At 39.1% G+C, this 15279-nt stretch overlaps 1 protein-coding gene across 1 annotated transcript in view; it reads left to right on the top strand.

Annotated features, from left to right (window-relative positions):
• The window catches only part of PTPN11 (protein tyrosine phosphatase non-receptor type 11), a 151744-nt gene extending 137680 nt beyond the window's left edge, over nt 1-14064 (top strand). The window contains exon 16 of the mRNA XM_073625934.1: nt 126-14064. The gene's annotated coding sequence lies outside the window, so the exon portion shown is untranslated. The remainder of the gene's footprint in view (nt 1-125) is intronic.
• The last annotated feature ends 1215 nt before the right edge of the window (nt 14065-15279 follow it).

The following is a 15279-nucleotide window of genomic DNA, read 5'->3' as shown; positions in this document are numbered from 1 at the left end:
TACTGCCACATTGTCACCCCTATGAAATGGCCCTATGATAGCAGATCTTCACTTTTTCAAGTTCTGGTCCACTTTAGACATCTGTCATTAGAGTGTGTTAATTAACTTTTTTCTTTTCCCTGTAGAATCTAAGACTGAGAAAAGGCAAAAGAAATGTGAAGACGAGATGGAACGTATAAGACCTGGCTTTTAAAGGCTGTGTCCATTTAAATAATTGGTCTGAAATCCATAAACCGTTAAGATTACAAATCAGAAGATTTTGGAAACCCTTCCTTCAAGTCCTCTCTGAATCTCCCAAATGTTGGATCAGCGCTTTCTTCACGATGACACATCTTTAACTCTACAGTTTGACTGTGTAGAGTCCACAACACAGACTACAAATAAGCTGGCCTATTCTTCTCTTTTATAGTGCTCCCTGTTTAAGGTATTGAGAGTCCACTGAGTGCACCTTAGTTCACTGGCAACACAAAGTAATAAGGTGATTGCTTGCATTACAACGGGAACAATTCCTTTCTTCACAGTGCAGACTGTGACAATGATAACCGTTTCTAACTAGACCATAAAAAAACCTCTGTATTCATTTAACTTTTTCATGCTAATGTGGAGATGTTTAAAATGTGAATATCTACACTCTTAGCTTTCTCACATAATATAATGGTGCTTTCTTTTTCTTTCTTGTCATAAGACTTTCTTTAGAGAGCAGGAAGCCAGAAATGAGTATTGAATGGACAAAATGTATAATGCCTAGTGCCAATTGTAACGAGTCATGGAGGTGTGACTGATGCTGATTTAAGGATCTATTGATCACGGAATGTTGTGCCAGTCACAAAAATGCAGCGATACACAGTGAAAATTTAGAGATGCACTTTACAAATGGTTAATGTTTAACTTGTTCTGCTTCTTGGGAATGGCAAGGCTGTTGGGTTCATTTATCTTGCTTCAAACTGACCCTTGCTGAGTAAGGCCTTATGTCACCTGTTGCTTAACTCTGCAAAATGTGGCCCCCTTTTAACACTGGATAAATGCAGTGTTCTCAGTGGGAGGGGGCTGCTGCTTAAAAGGCTCAAGTTGTGCACTTTTACTATAGCAGGACCTTAGTTAAGCATTTCCTTAAAGTGCCTTTACAGTCACAGCCTACCTTCAGCCAGAAAGTACATTATTACTGTGAGGCCTAGTTTCTGCCCTCTGTGCTCTGGGCCCCACAAGGTGAATATTGCACTCTTTTTTTCAGTTACATTCTTCTGCAGGTGCTTCATTGTGTTCTTTTTTTCTTTAGGTGTGTTTTGCCAAAAGGTTCCTGTAACACATTTTTTTTTGAGCTGTGTGCACCAAATACAGGACCTTACCAGACTGGCTTAACCAATTTCTAGATCAAAAATGAGTGGAATGTGGGTTTGTTTTGGCAAAACACACCTACCTACAAGGACAAATTCCTGAGATTAAAACTTACTCATAGAATGCTGACTCTTTCCAGTCATTGCTGCTTTTTTTTTTTTACCATATTGCCTTTATGCTCTTCAGATGACTGATGCTTGTAGATTCCATGAATATAAGCCCACAGTAATAAGGACTTTAATTAAGCTCACTTTTTCCACAGATGTATTTCCATTATCCCCCACACTTTGAATCGATTAATCTGCTAATTCTAGTACTCGTAGCTCGTTTAAAGGAGAACTCTGCATAGCACTATGTGACTGAAATATGGCAACATAACCCAACCAAATTTTTTTTTTTTAAAGGAAAGCTACAATCTTTTCTGTGAATACTTGCTAGCTTTTATGGTGTCCTCCATGCCTGTAAATTAGCATAGATGCAGAGATTTAATTTGTTACTCCTGTCATGGAGGTGATATGTTTACACTGTTAGATTCTGGACCGCATATTATCTTCTTACCCATTGCAACACAGGCAAAAGTGTCAAATCAACAGCTACTTGTATTAAAACCGTAATAAGATTTTCAGTTGCACTGGAGTTCTTCTACAAACCTCCCAGTGATAACCGTGCTAGCGGTTCATCTTATATGTACAAACTTGACTGATATATTCTTATGTATAGGCTTATGCATTTTCATTAATTATGTAGCAGTGTAGATTGTAAGATGTGCTATGTAAGCCATAACCACTTGAGCTGGATTTTAAGCTACCCTTCGATGTGAGTCAACAGTCGCCTGGTCTGGTCAAAATTTGTCAGTCACCTCCCACTGACAAACTAGTACCACTTCCTGCTCCCCACTCCAACCTCTCCTTTGATAGTATTTGTAAGCTCAACTATGCTTGCAGGTATTTTGAGTGCTTTCCAGTGGGCTTGCCCCATGGGTATGTCAGATTGTGTCTTCACTTTTAACTGCCCTCTTTTCTACGGGTGGCCTTGGTGTATCTGTAAGCTACTCATAGTAGAGGCAGCTGTTCTGTGAGTAGAAATAATATTTAGCTAAGCAGATAACTGAAAACCAATGAAATGCGGCATGGATTAAAAATGATGATGGCAGTTCCCTTAGCCATATGAAAGACTATTCATGTTGCCACAGTCCTGCCACTTAAAGATCAGCTAGTGAATTCCAGCTATAATGGACATGAATTTTAAGATGCCTTCTTTATAATAACACAGATCGTCCTCTGAGCCCGCACCAGTATAGCGCTGCCGTTGTTCATTGGATATCAGCTTCACTGTTCATTTGCACCTAATAAGCCTGTCATTTTACTATATGAAGAGTTGAGATTATTAGGCTTTTCCACCCATATAAGATATCAAATCATCTGATTTGAGGTTTTAGTTTTTCCAATAAGTCCAAATTGTCACTTTCACCCCAAAATGCAAAAGTACTTTGATTGGACAATTGCTTTATTTTAACATCACACCTTAATATTAACAACTTTGCAAAATAATGAGTTAATTTTTTTCTTAGAACTGTCATGTTTTAAGGAGAGAATTTTCATTTTTTTTGTTGGATTTTGCCAGAAATGATTTCCTTTGCTGCAAGTGCAGTGGAATGATTTGTCAAAAACAAAACTACGCACTCTAATATACTTTTTTAAACTTTGAATAGGTATTTGCAAAAAAAAAAGTGGGCTAACAATTGCATCATAATTTTTTTTTTTTAATAACTTTGAGTGGGTAGCCTACGGTTACCCAGCATGCTTTTCCATAGCTCTTGGTAATTTTAGTTTAATGACAGTTAGTGGATCTCAAGCCATGTAGCTATATTATTATAATTTTTTTTTTTAACTGCTACGATTACATCAAACTGTTCATGCTCTCATTTGCTAGTAGTGTGCCCTGTGCGCTCATTTCTAGATACCATCAGTATAATAAATTTGAATTGCTGAATAATGTTGAGATATAAATGTGGCTATTATGAATATTGGATAGTTTGTTGTATTTAGAGATACTGTGCAAGGTTTAAACAACATTTTTTTATGCTGTATTTGTTTCGTTTGTACAGCAGCTTTTAAAAGGTACTGCTTTTCTATTATTATTGACCAAAACCAAGAAATCCCCACTGTAAAGATACTAAAAGAGTGACACAAGCTTATTTTGAAACCGTTTTGTGTAAGCTTTCTTACATTTATACAAGGTTACAACCATGCTTGAAATAGTTTTGCTCTTTTTCTGTAGCTTGGCTTGAAGGCATTGCACCATTTGAGTTTTTTCACCATTTGAATCTGGTAGCACTGCAAAAAATATATAAAGAATCTTGGAAGCTGTGCCTATAATGATGGGCAACGAGTCAGGCAGTGTATTAAATTTGCTGCCCTATATTGTTAAAATGAGCAGAAATGAGATTGGTTGCTGTAGCAGGTTTTTAGACTTTGCATCAGTTGTTGTTAACCTCACCCAAGAGCACAGTTTTAAAAAACTGATGAGGAATATTTATGACAAGTAATCTTGTTCAAAGTACAAAGAATGTTAGCTCAGTTATAAATTGAGCACAATTTTCTATCGCCTTGCCTGCTGAAAATTGTTGTTTGGAAATGCAAGGAATTAAAACATGAATGTGAATAGTCTTACTGCAAATTCAGTGAATGTATTTATCTGACATATAAAGTTTAGTATAGCACGCCATGGTCCTGCTCACTAAGCTGAAATCTAAACTCCTGGAAAACTGTTAAATACATAGTTGAAATGCGTATATGGGAACCAACTTGCCTGCCAAAGGATTTGTACGCATGTCCATACAGTCCTGAGGTTTACGCAACCACACAGCACAGCCAGATAGGAAACCTGGATATTTACTACTGCAGTTAAGCTATTCAGCTTTGTCACTTCCTGCCCCCAGCCTGTGATTGGACAATAAAGAAAAAGCAAGAGACGTCTACTTGCTGTCCTCTTCCTGTCAGCATAATTCTAGTGAGCATATTTGCATGCAGCATACCTGATGAGCACCTAATGCTGCCCTGCTGCCTTCCCAGTCTGCCTTTTACTGTGCAGTCTGGTACCAAGCCAAATTCAGGTACTTAAACCAGTAGCATGAAAAATAATGTCATTATATTTCAGTGGAGTATATTAATTGGAGTTTGGATCTCTCTCTGAAATTCATCCTTAAATCTGAACTCTGGGTATTTTTTTTCCCCATGCAGTGGGGCTGTGCCTGCACTGCATGGATAAACTGCTCGTTTTGTCAAGATCTGACCTGAAAGCTGTATACTCACCCGATCCTCCGCTGCAACGGCTAATGGAGCTCCCCCATGAGCCATGCAATGGACTGGACCAGACGTTCCAGTCCACCGCACAGGACCGCTAGACCACAGGTGGGGCAGGACTTGCGGGGACCAGTCTTGTGCTGGGAGGATTAGTTAAGTTTATCTCCGCTCTTCAATCCCCGAGACAACAACGAGCAGTTAACCTCTGCAGTGCAGACCCAGCCCCATGTATGGGAAAACAATAAATAAATACCCGGAGTTCAGCCTAAAAACCTCTTAGTCTGTTTTGTAACCATTGTAAAGGAAACCTATGCCTAGAGAAAGTGAAGGCTACCATTACTGACTCCTCCTTCGGAAACCACTAGTTTCCCTGGCTGTCATGCTGATCTAAGGATTGAATAATTTTTTAGTGTCCTGACCAGACATTGCTTTTACTTGCTGCATACTTTTTATAATTGTTAAAGTCAGGAGGATCAGCATGACAGACATGTAACTACCATTTTCAGAGGGATATTTGGAACCACCCCCCTGTTTCTGTTGGAATATGTTTCCTTTAAAAAATTCTCTACCTTTACGATGGTGCCCCAACTACCCATTTTACAATCCAGGTACGTTTTTAATGTTTTAAGTGCTTCTTTTATATGTGAAGTAAAACTTGAACTTTTATAGGTGGAACCTTTTGTCAGCTTGTACTGCTTCATTGATTGTATTCCTACATTATAGACCTCTGTTCTTTGTCTATAAGCTCCTTCCAGATGTATTGTCACACAATTTGTTGCTTTCTCCAGTGTAGGCAGAACGCATAGACATCAGGCAGGCCCTTGTTTTGTATAGAGCTTGTCCCCACCAAGGTGTTGCATCGTAAAGGGTTCCTGTGTGCTGCATTTTGTGTGTTGACCTGAAGTTTGCCACTCACACCAGTCCAAAATGATTCAGTCAAAAATGCAGTGCAAAGCAATGTATGTTGACACAGTACACATTAACCCATGTATTCTGGGAAACAACCCCTAAATGGTTATACTAGGTTGTTTTCTCTTAGAGCGGCTTCACAGTGCCCCGCTGCACTTCTGCTAAACCTGCAGTTTTTGTTAGGGTTAGCTGCCCTTTCCCATAGACTTCTGTGAGGACCTGCGGTTTTGATATGTTTTCAGAAAGCGATCCAAAACTCCTTCATGTTGCATCTTTGCACTTTAAGAAGATGGAAGTCTATGGGAAAGTGGTTTTCGTGCGGGCTAGTTGCACTTCTAGCAAAAATGCTGCGTGGCTGTGAAAAGCTGCCATAAAGTGGTTTTCAACCTCTTTATGTGTCTCTTTGGTGTTTTAAAGTAGATGAAAAAGAAATTAAGATACTGTGAACACACCTAAAGTCACAGTTCACACCTTTCTGCTTTTCAGGAATGCTCACAGCTTGAAGGCTGCATTTTTTGTGGGTGAGGTGCACTGCAGTACACCAGTGCATTGTGGAGGTGTGTTGGTGTGCTATCATAAATAAATGGCATTGCAGTGCACCAAAACATATATGCTGTGATACAGTAAACTGTGTGTTTTACCATATGTTACCGTAATGCACATATGTGAACGAGCCCTTAGTGTGATGTCTTTTGTGCATCACACTAAGGGCCCGTGCGATCAGTGAGCCAAAGAATGAATTGGCCGCTGGCAGAAGTTTACCATATAGATTTCTGATGACCAGGTGGTCCCCGGTCATCTCTATGACCCTCAGATGCCTGGGAGCGACGTTATGATGTCACGTCAAATGCATCTTCCATAACGATCAATAATGACTTTGTGTAAACATACAAAAATGCACCCAAGCCATTAAAAATGACCAAGGTAATGTGAATCTGTCAGACATTCTATTGCCCTCTCTAGATACCACAATGAGTGTGCTCTTAGTCAGAAAAGTCTCTTCTGTACGTACTTAGCATACCAGCTTCATTTATTTACTATTCCTCCAACTTTAAGGCCCAGCTCTCTTTTAATATTGACAAGGACTTTGTGGCTAAAAAGAGTACACTCATTTCTTAGGCTTAACCCCCAAGGTCAAGTAATTCGAGCCCTTCCAGAGGAACAGAGTAACACCTATATAATTAAGGTAGTAGTAGACCCCGAAGCAGGACTTTTTAACCTTTTTAACAATGTGTATTGGATGCTGGTAATTGAGATTTTTCAGTCTCCTACTCTATACATTAAATTGGAATCTATTTGTACTTATTTTTGCATTGGACAAAGTTTGTGTAATGTCGTTGATAACTTTATGACCTCAAGAGACCCTCTTACTCCTGAACGATGGAACTTTGTGGTCAATCCTGTTGGCTCATATTGATTTCCCTGACCATTAGACATTGCTTACCAAGCTAATACTGGAGTTCCAGATAATGTATGTATATTTACAACAAACCTTTTAGTGGTCAGAGTGTGACATCCCACCATTTTTGTTGCTAGATTTTAAGGGTATCAGTACTTTACGAAATGAGGCACATATATTTTAAAGCACAACTCCAGTCAAAACTTTCCTTTTAGTTTTGGATAGACTTTGGAAGAGTAAATACTTTTGCTTTTATTTTGTTTGCTGTCTGTGACTCCATTAGGGACTTCTGCATCTGTGACAACAGGATAAAATATGAGGAGAGTAGTGTCTATAAAAACCCCAGAGGTTCTAACCCTCCCCCATGTTACTGGTAAGAAGTTTTAATACAGTGTGTGTCCCTGCCCGAGAGAATTCCCATCACTACCTGTCTGGTCAGAAAGTAAAAGCAAATTTCTCCAGTGAACACAATAAAAGCCTTAAAAAGGGGTTCTATCCATACTTCCACTTGATCCCATTTTTTTTTTACGTAAATCTAGCTGGAATTGAGCTTTAATTTTTATGTAGCAACATGGCAGAATATTCTGTGTCTTTCCTTCAATTTTAAACAACCTTGTTGTTTAGAAAAGGATGATCAATGTTCAGCTTCATGCGCTGATCATCAAAAGATGGCAGCCTGTGCAAAAGGATGTCTGTTAACGACATTTTATTAATTTACAGGCAAACTCCTTACATTTCTTTAATTGAAGAAGGCCTTGATGTATTTTGCATGATATGATGCTTAAAGCTGAACTCCAGCCAAATGGCTAAATACACAGATGAATTCCATATCCGAGAGCTGATGTATTTGCCATAGATATGCATTTCTCGACATCCAGTCCTTCAATTTACACAGCTCTGCCCCACAGAACAGCCTTATTTGGCAGGGAAGTAGACCTTATCCCTTCTTTACTGTAGTTTACTTTTTCTTACGTTCTCCTCTCCACCCCACCCTGTGATTGGACAGTGAAAGGAGGAACAGCACACTCGTAAGCTCATCTCTCTTTTACTCTGCTCTCTCTTCCAGTCAACATACTACTTGAACTGCAACATGCCTAAATGGTATCTTGTTCTGATTCTTCCTTCCTTCTGTACAGGGACTGCAAGAAGTTCCGGTATTTGATTTAAAGCTTATCTCCAGCTTTAGTTTCAGTTTACATAATTCGTTCTGACCAAACTATTTCCCTTGCTAACATGTGATGCTGCTGGATGTGCTGTATAAACTGTATGTAGCTGAGGCTATATACAATGCACAGCACTATGTTCCGGGTGCAAGCAGAGACCTTCCTGTCTCACACCCAGGACAAAATAGCATCTGTCTGGGCAGCGCTTAGCCATTCATAGAAAATTTTGTATTCTATCAATGAGGTAATTGATAGAATGCAAAGCTGCCTATAAATGGCTGAGCACCGCTCAGACCAACGGTGCTTTGTTCTGGGTGTGAGACAAAAAGGTCTTGTCTCACACCCGGACCACCGCTAAAGCCTTGGCTTCGGCCTCAGCTACATACAGTTTAGACAGCAAATACAGCGTCCACACATGTTGGCGAAGGAAATGGTTCTATTTAAACTGAAACTAAAGCTGGAGATCGGCTTTAAGTATGCAAAATTCACTTTCCAATATACTTGGCACAGAAGAAGGCAGATTCTGCATAAGGTAAAATATTCAGGTTTATTTACATTCCCTACTCAGTGACCAACTTAAACTCAGGCTTTAGATTTCAAAGAAGATTTCAGTTTTTCGGCCAGTGGAATAGTCTTGCTACATGGCTGAACTGGCTGTGCCTTGCAATGAAAGCTCTTAGTTCAAAAGGAGAACCTAGGGACTTGCAACCAACTACAAGAAGATATCCAAGTAGTGGACAAAACTATACTAAGGTGGAATCTCCTTAAATTATTTGCATGTTTTTATATTTTCTAGCAATTTATGTTAGAAGTGAAGTGGCCACACGTAATGTTCTCTGTTGGTAAATCTAAAAAGACTAATCTTGTAGTGTGACTGGATAATGTAGTACCAGACTGGATATAAATTTAAATACTTTTTTTAGTAGCCTTGTGCTAGAAAGTTCTGACAAATCTGAAGGATATTGAATCTGTTTGAAGCCTAACTCCATGTTTTTTTACTTCAAGCTGGTCCAGATGATCTATTTGCTTTACTAACAGATGTGCCTGTTGGGAACACTACAAAACAGAATTATATCAGCTACATACAGTTTACATTACTGGCTTCCAGAAGCAGGATGGGGACCTCCCATTCCTGGAGCAAAATCGAATTTCACAGGTGGAGATTGTGACATCATCCGTCCACTTCTCCACCTCAATCAAGCAGCAGAAGCCCTGTAGTCATTGATGAAGTCCCCATCCCACCGCAGGAACACAATAAATGCATACTTTATGTAGCTGATGCTACATACAATTTAAATAGCATCCCCAGCGGGTGTATCTGTTAGTGAGGAAAATAATTTGTTTGAACCAGCTTGGTTAAAGTACTATTTAAAGTGGCTCTAACCCCCCCCCCCCCCCCCCCCCCAGCGAATCCAGAGTTTTTTTTCTGCGATCCTCTGTTGGGGTGTCCCATGCTGTCATATTGGTTTTCTTCAAAGTCTAGGCAGCCAGCTCTGATGATGTGCTAAATCCCCCTGCCCCTCCCACCTATCCCTCTTTGGCCGCTCTGTGTGCTGATCCTGCAGCTGTCTAGGAGATGTGATGTAGGTATCCCAGGAAGATGCAGGGCTAGGTGCAGAGCAAAAAATTCAAGTGTTTAACCTTAAAAAAAACAAACAAAAAAAACAGATCCTGTTTCCCTTAAAGCATATTATACAGCACAGTGCTTGTGCTGTGTAATTTGGCCCCTTCTATCGCCTACAAAACCTGGCTGATCCTGCCTGGCTATACCCTCCCCCTTGTAAACTGACCAGTTTATCGTGGCTGCTGAGTCCTGATACCATAGTCCGTTTACGTGCCTCCGTCATCCGCAGCCCCGCTCAAGCCTTCTCTATCCTCCCCCCTTCCCGCTTTTCTTCTCATGTCAGTATCCACCCCCTCCCCTCCTGCTGCTCTCATAACTACTATAAAATTCTCCCATCCCCTCTGTAACATAATATGTGTCTCTGTGCCTGTGTTCTATAAAATAGATACCAATTTCTACCTTATATCAGAGCATCTCCTGGCGTTCACGTGACTCCTCGGCTCTCTCCTCTCTTCCCCTCTTTCCCGACTGATGTCATCGGGAGTGCTCGGCCCCACCCACTGGAGCTGTCAGCCAGACAGCGGAGAGAGCCGAGGAGTTGCGCGATCGCCAAAATCTGCTCTGATATAGATACAGATCAGCATATTTTTTATATAACACAGGCACAGGGACACACATTGTTATGTTACAGAGGGGATGGGAGGTTTTTTTTTTATAGTAGTAGCTTAACAACCACTTTCAGGCAAAATTAAAAAAACAAACAAAATTCCCACGTGTTAACATGAAACAAACTCCCTTTTTGGAGTTTTGTTCCACTTTAGTCATAAGAAACCTGGAGTTGAGCTTTAAATGCATGCAATAACTTGGTCTGCCAAGTACCACTTTAAATAAGGCACTTCAGATAATGTTTTATGATACCTGTATTTTGTAGTGCTCTGTGGGGAAAACTGCACTGTAATGGGATATGTTTACAGATTATTGGTTATTCATATAGCTTATTGGGATTATATTTGCACTTAGAGCATTTAGGGATGGTGTATAAAGAAAGCAGGAGAGACCAAGTTATGATTCTCACATCTAGTAGCATTTTCTAGCTCCAGTTCCCTCTCTGTAGCTAGTTTCCCTCATCTAAGTAGTGTCGCAGGATATCACTGAATGTGATTCCCAACCTGGGAAGAGAAAGATTTAATATCACATATTCAAAACTCAATAAACTGTAACCATGAAGTTAAACAACCATTGCTTATCTAACTACCCCAGCTTATTGTGTACTGCAAAATGATATATACCTGGCATCTATATGTAGAAGTATTTATTTGGTAAATCAAACCAATACTGGCTCCAACTAGTGACAACACTGCAGTTTAAAGCTGGCTACACACCATACAATTTTATTGTACAACTTTCCTTTAGATTTACCAAAACCTAAACACTTTCAAATTGTATGCAATCAGGCCAGCCCTTGCACTACATAGTTGAAGGTAAGGCTAAAGGAAATTGAACAACAAAAGTTGTATTATGTGTATCTACCTTTTAGATCCCATTCACAATCAAGTCCACCTGTCAGTTTTTCAGACGGGCTTGGTCAGAAGGTCCATGCATTCCTTTGGACAGGTGAGTGTAAACAGAATTGTGTCCACTTGCACCTGCCTACCTTCGGGTCCGATCCAGTCCGCTAAAAAAAAAAAATCTAAGGGGATCCAGCCTCTTCTGTTTAGGCGGAGTGGATTGGAGGGTAGTCCAGTGTAAACGGACCGCGAAGTTCATTTACTACCAGCCGCCCACAGAGCAGAGCGGGCTCTGTCTGTGTCCACTCAGCAGAAACTGGGCGACCACAGATGTGTCATCCGCCCACTGTGCTCCGATCAGTAGGGAATCTATTAGCTAATCCCCTGGTGATTGCAACGGAATCCACCCTATGTGAAAGGAGCCTGAGGCTAAGATAATAATCTGTCTAATGGCCGCTCCCACGCTATGGGTGAAAATTGTTTAATGCAGGATATGCCTAATTGTTTGAATTCATTATTGAAGCTGATGTGACATTAATAGAATGCACAGCTTTCAGATGGAATTACTGGTACACAGTAAAGGATACATACAATATGTGATGTGGTTACTCTCCTCTCTGTCTCCTGCTATTTGAATCGACTTTTACATCAAAATAAAGAAGCTTGCACTATTTTAAGAACATTCAGAGGTTTTGATCTCGGACCCTAGAATGTTATAGCCCCAAAATAAATTACAAGAGTTGTAATGGTATCTTTGTGATGAATTATGCTGTATAAAAATATGATCGTTCCAAACTGTGAATTCCTGCCAAATGGAAGGCATGTATATTAGAAATATTGACACACAAGATAATTAAGTTAGCCTCTAAAATAATTGTGCAAAATAATGAAAGATTCCAGCTATTTGATGAGATCTTTCTTCCGTTTGTCATATAGTGCATTATAACACATGCTTCCCCTACGCTCTTAGACGTTTTCAATTTAGTGCCAAGTGGGTGTTTGCTGCATAAATTGTCAGGTGTATGCAGGCTCGGGCACAACAAGCTTCAGTGCAGTGGAAGATCATGCAGTCACATGGTTTGAATTAGATATTGCCTTGTAATGTTTTCAGTACATGCAATTAATTGTTTTTAGAGGTAGAATTAACAGTTAATGTAGCGAGACTAATGAAAGCTGTCATTTCTTTGCTATGTTACCGAGCACCACTACAGTTTGCACCAAATTATTAAATAAAGTACAGTTTCTTTACTACTGACTAATCTATGTGGAGATTCATATGTAGTTACAGACAGTTCACACATACGATATACATTATATTACACATTAAAAAGTCCCTATAATACACTGGTTTGTTGCAGCATCTTTTTATTTTTCTTTAGCCAATTGTAATGCAGAGTACAAGACTCAACTCCTACATCTGATGAAATCAATCTAGATGGTCCTTTCTGGAGATATTTGATATTGGGTTTGATAAACACAAACTACACCTTCCTGTTCTAATGTATGTTTTTTTTGTTTTGTTTTTTACTATAGGTAATCGCCAGGGTAGTAAAAAATGAATGTATTTGTTGGGTATTTAGATTAATGTGCTGCATAGCAGTGAAAACATAAGCAGTTTTTTTTTCTACATTTAAGTGCATTTCAGGAGCTTGTAGTGCATGATAACTAGCATTCTTTATACTTTTTCTTTTATCTTTTATTTGTTATTTATTTTTATGTTATTTCAACCTCAAAATCACAGAAAATGTGCATTAACCTGTGAAAACATATGTTAATGCATGTTCGACACATGCTACTACATGTGCAAATATATTGGGAAGTTCTTAAGGTGCCCACAGATAAATCGATAGTAGAGTTTTCTTTCTTGATGATGATTTTTTTTTTTTTAATCTGATGGCAGTTTGCAGGGAAATGATTTATTTATCCACAACATAAAATTGTGATTGAATTGAAAAGCAATTTATTGTGTGTAGACAGTATTAGTGATAGCAATCAATTTCCAAATTAGGAACTTTAAAAGGGACTAACTTTTGTTTGGTAATGAAAGCTGTAATTTTTTTAGATGAAATACAGTACTACTTTATTGTCCCTCTTCAAATCATGTTAGGCCTGTTTCACACAGGTTTCAGCTTGTATGAGAGCAAATTTTACAAATTTTCAGAGCTTTTATCAAGCTTTTAAAATACCATTCAGTTCCAGTTTTAAATGTTGAACACAGATCCCTAATGGGAGTGCAGATTGCCACTTTAAACAAGCTTCTAGCAGGCATCGGCACTACTTAAAGTTTGTGGGAAGCTTGCTAACAGCTTGTTAAAAGTGACAATCAGGCATTCCCAATAAGATCTGTATATAACATTTCTAAAATGGAGCTGAAGGGTGCTTTTAAAGGCCTGTAGAAAGCTGCTCGAAGATTGCAGAAATCTTTTCAAAACTTTGCTCAAAGTTTCATACAAGCTTGCTATTCACACTGCACTTTCCAGTTTTGTAGCAGGCAGGTGTGTCAAACCTGCTGATATCACCTAGCACAACTCAATGTCCCTGTGAAAGGCATGCAGAAGATGCTACTTAGACCACATTTCAAATAGACACACAATTTACTGACTGGATATGAGAAAAAGGCAGCCTTTGCAGTTGTTTATTGGGCCCACTTTATAGTGTTTAGCATTCCTGGCCATATTAGCTCAATTTTCCAAGTCTGCTTGATCTTTCCCCCACTGTCTGGCAAGGATCAGAAAGTACATTAAAAGGAAGGAATCACTGCAGACGCTGGTATACTTGAAACCCTGGCAAGAGACGCCCTCTGGTAACGGAGACCAATAATCCATCAACTGGTAAGGGAAATTTCTGTTCATTGCTGAAGTTGCTCTGGCTGTTCTGTATCCTACATGCTCTGCCAACTGAGACAGAGGCTGTAGGCTAGCAGTAGCATAAGCATTGAATGTTCAGCACCCATGATTTACTTGACCGTAGCTTTTCTGTCCAGAATCATGCAGATGCCATTTGGTTTGGGGATATGTCTCTAGTGAATGATTTTGTTTTATTAGTATTGATATATATTTTTTTTATTGTTTTATGTGGTTGACTGAAATCCTGCACACTGAGGTATCTTATTACACACCCGGTTGGTACATTCAGTCCTGCAAAATTATCATTTACCAATACCACATTTATTTATCCCGTCACAGATGGGAAAAGGAACTGCTCTGATACAGTGATTGAGAGCTAAAAGACATATACCCACTTTTATGATGTTCTTCCCTTTTTTTTTTCTATTAAAGACATATGAAGTATTGTGCCAGAGTATTAGTTGAAATGTAATATTTTATTGATGATTGCTATCCTTTAAAAGGAGTACTTTGAGATGTCATCAATCTGATGTGAATTGTGTAAATGTTAATGACAACCTCTGTGTTTATTACATTTACTGTTATAACAGGAAAAAATAAGACTGAAGCATACATTATCATTGCCTTTTTTGACCACATCTATTGCAGATCATGTAATCCATGTACAATTGTCAGAAAATGTGACATTAAAGAATAGTTTATGTATAGAAATAACTGGTCTTTGTCATTTGTTTGGGAATCATCTTAACCATTTGATAACTGGCATGGTAAAGTGGAATTCCAGTCAAAAATGAAAATCTACACTTGATTAGTATGTATAATATATAATAGTGTTATATTATGCATTATTGTAATCGCTAAATGTCTGATTAGAAACAACAGTCTAATTTATACATTTGGCAATTTGTCTATGCAGACGAATGTGGCTGCTCACATGCACTTCTTGGTACCATTGTCAGTGTCTGTACTAGCAGCACAGCACAGCCTGCTTAGATACCCCCACTCTCATCTCACTCCGACCCCATCCCATCCATGATGTCATGTGTTTTCTCATGTATGAAGGTGCGCAAGCGTCCTCACTCATAAAAACCCAGCAAAGCATGAACCAATTCGCTCCAGCAGGGAAAAAGATTCCTTCCTGATCCCCCAAGAGGCAATTGTATATTCTGTGGATCAACTACCTATAAATGTTAGTACCCAGTTATACAGTGCCTTGAAAAAGTATTCATACCTTCTTGAAATTTTCCACA

The sequence above is a fragment of the Aquarana catesbeiana genome, linkage group LG01, assembly GCF_042186555.1.
Source record: "Aquarana catesbeiana isolate 2022-GZ linkage group LG01, ASM4218655v1, whole genome shotgun sequence".
Taxonomy (NCBI): Eukaryota; Metazoa; Chordata; class Amphibia; order Anura; family Ranidae; genus Aquarana; species Aquarana catesbeiana.
This window is presented reverse-complemented; position numbering and strand designations above follow the sequence as displayed.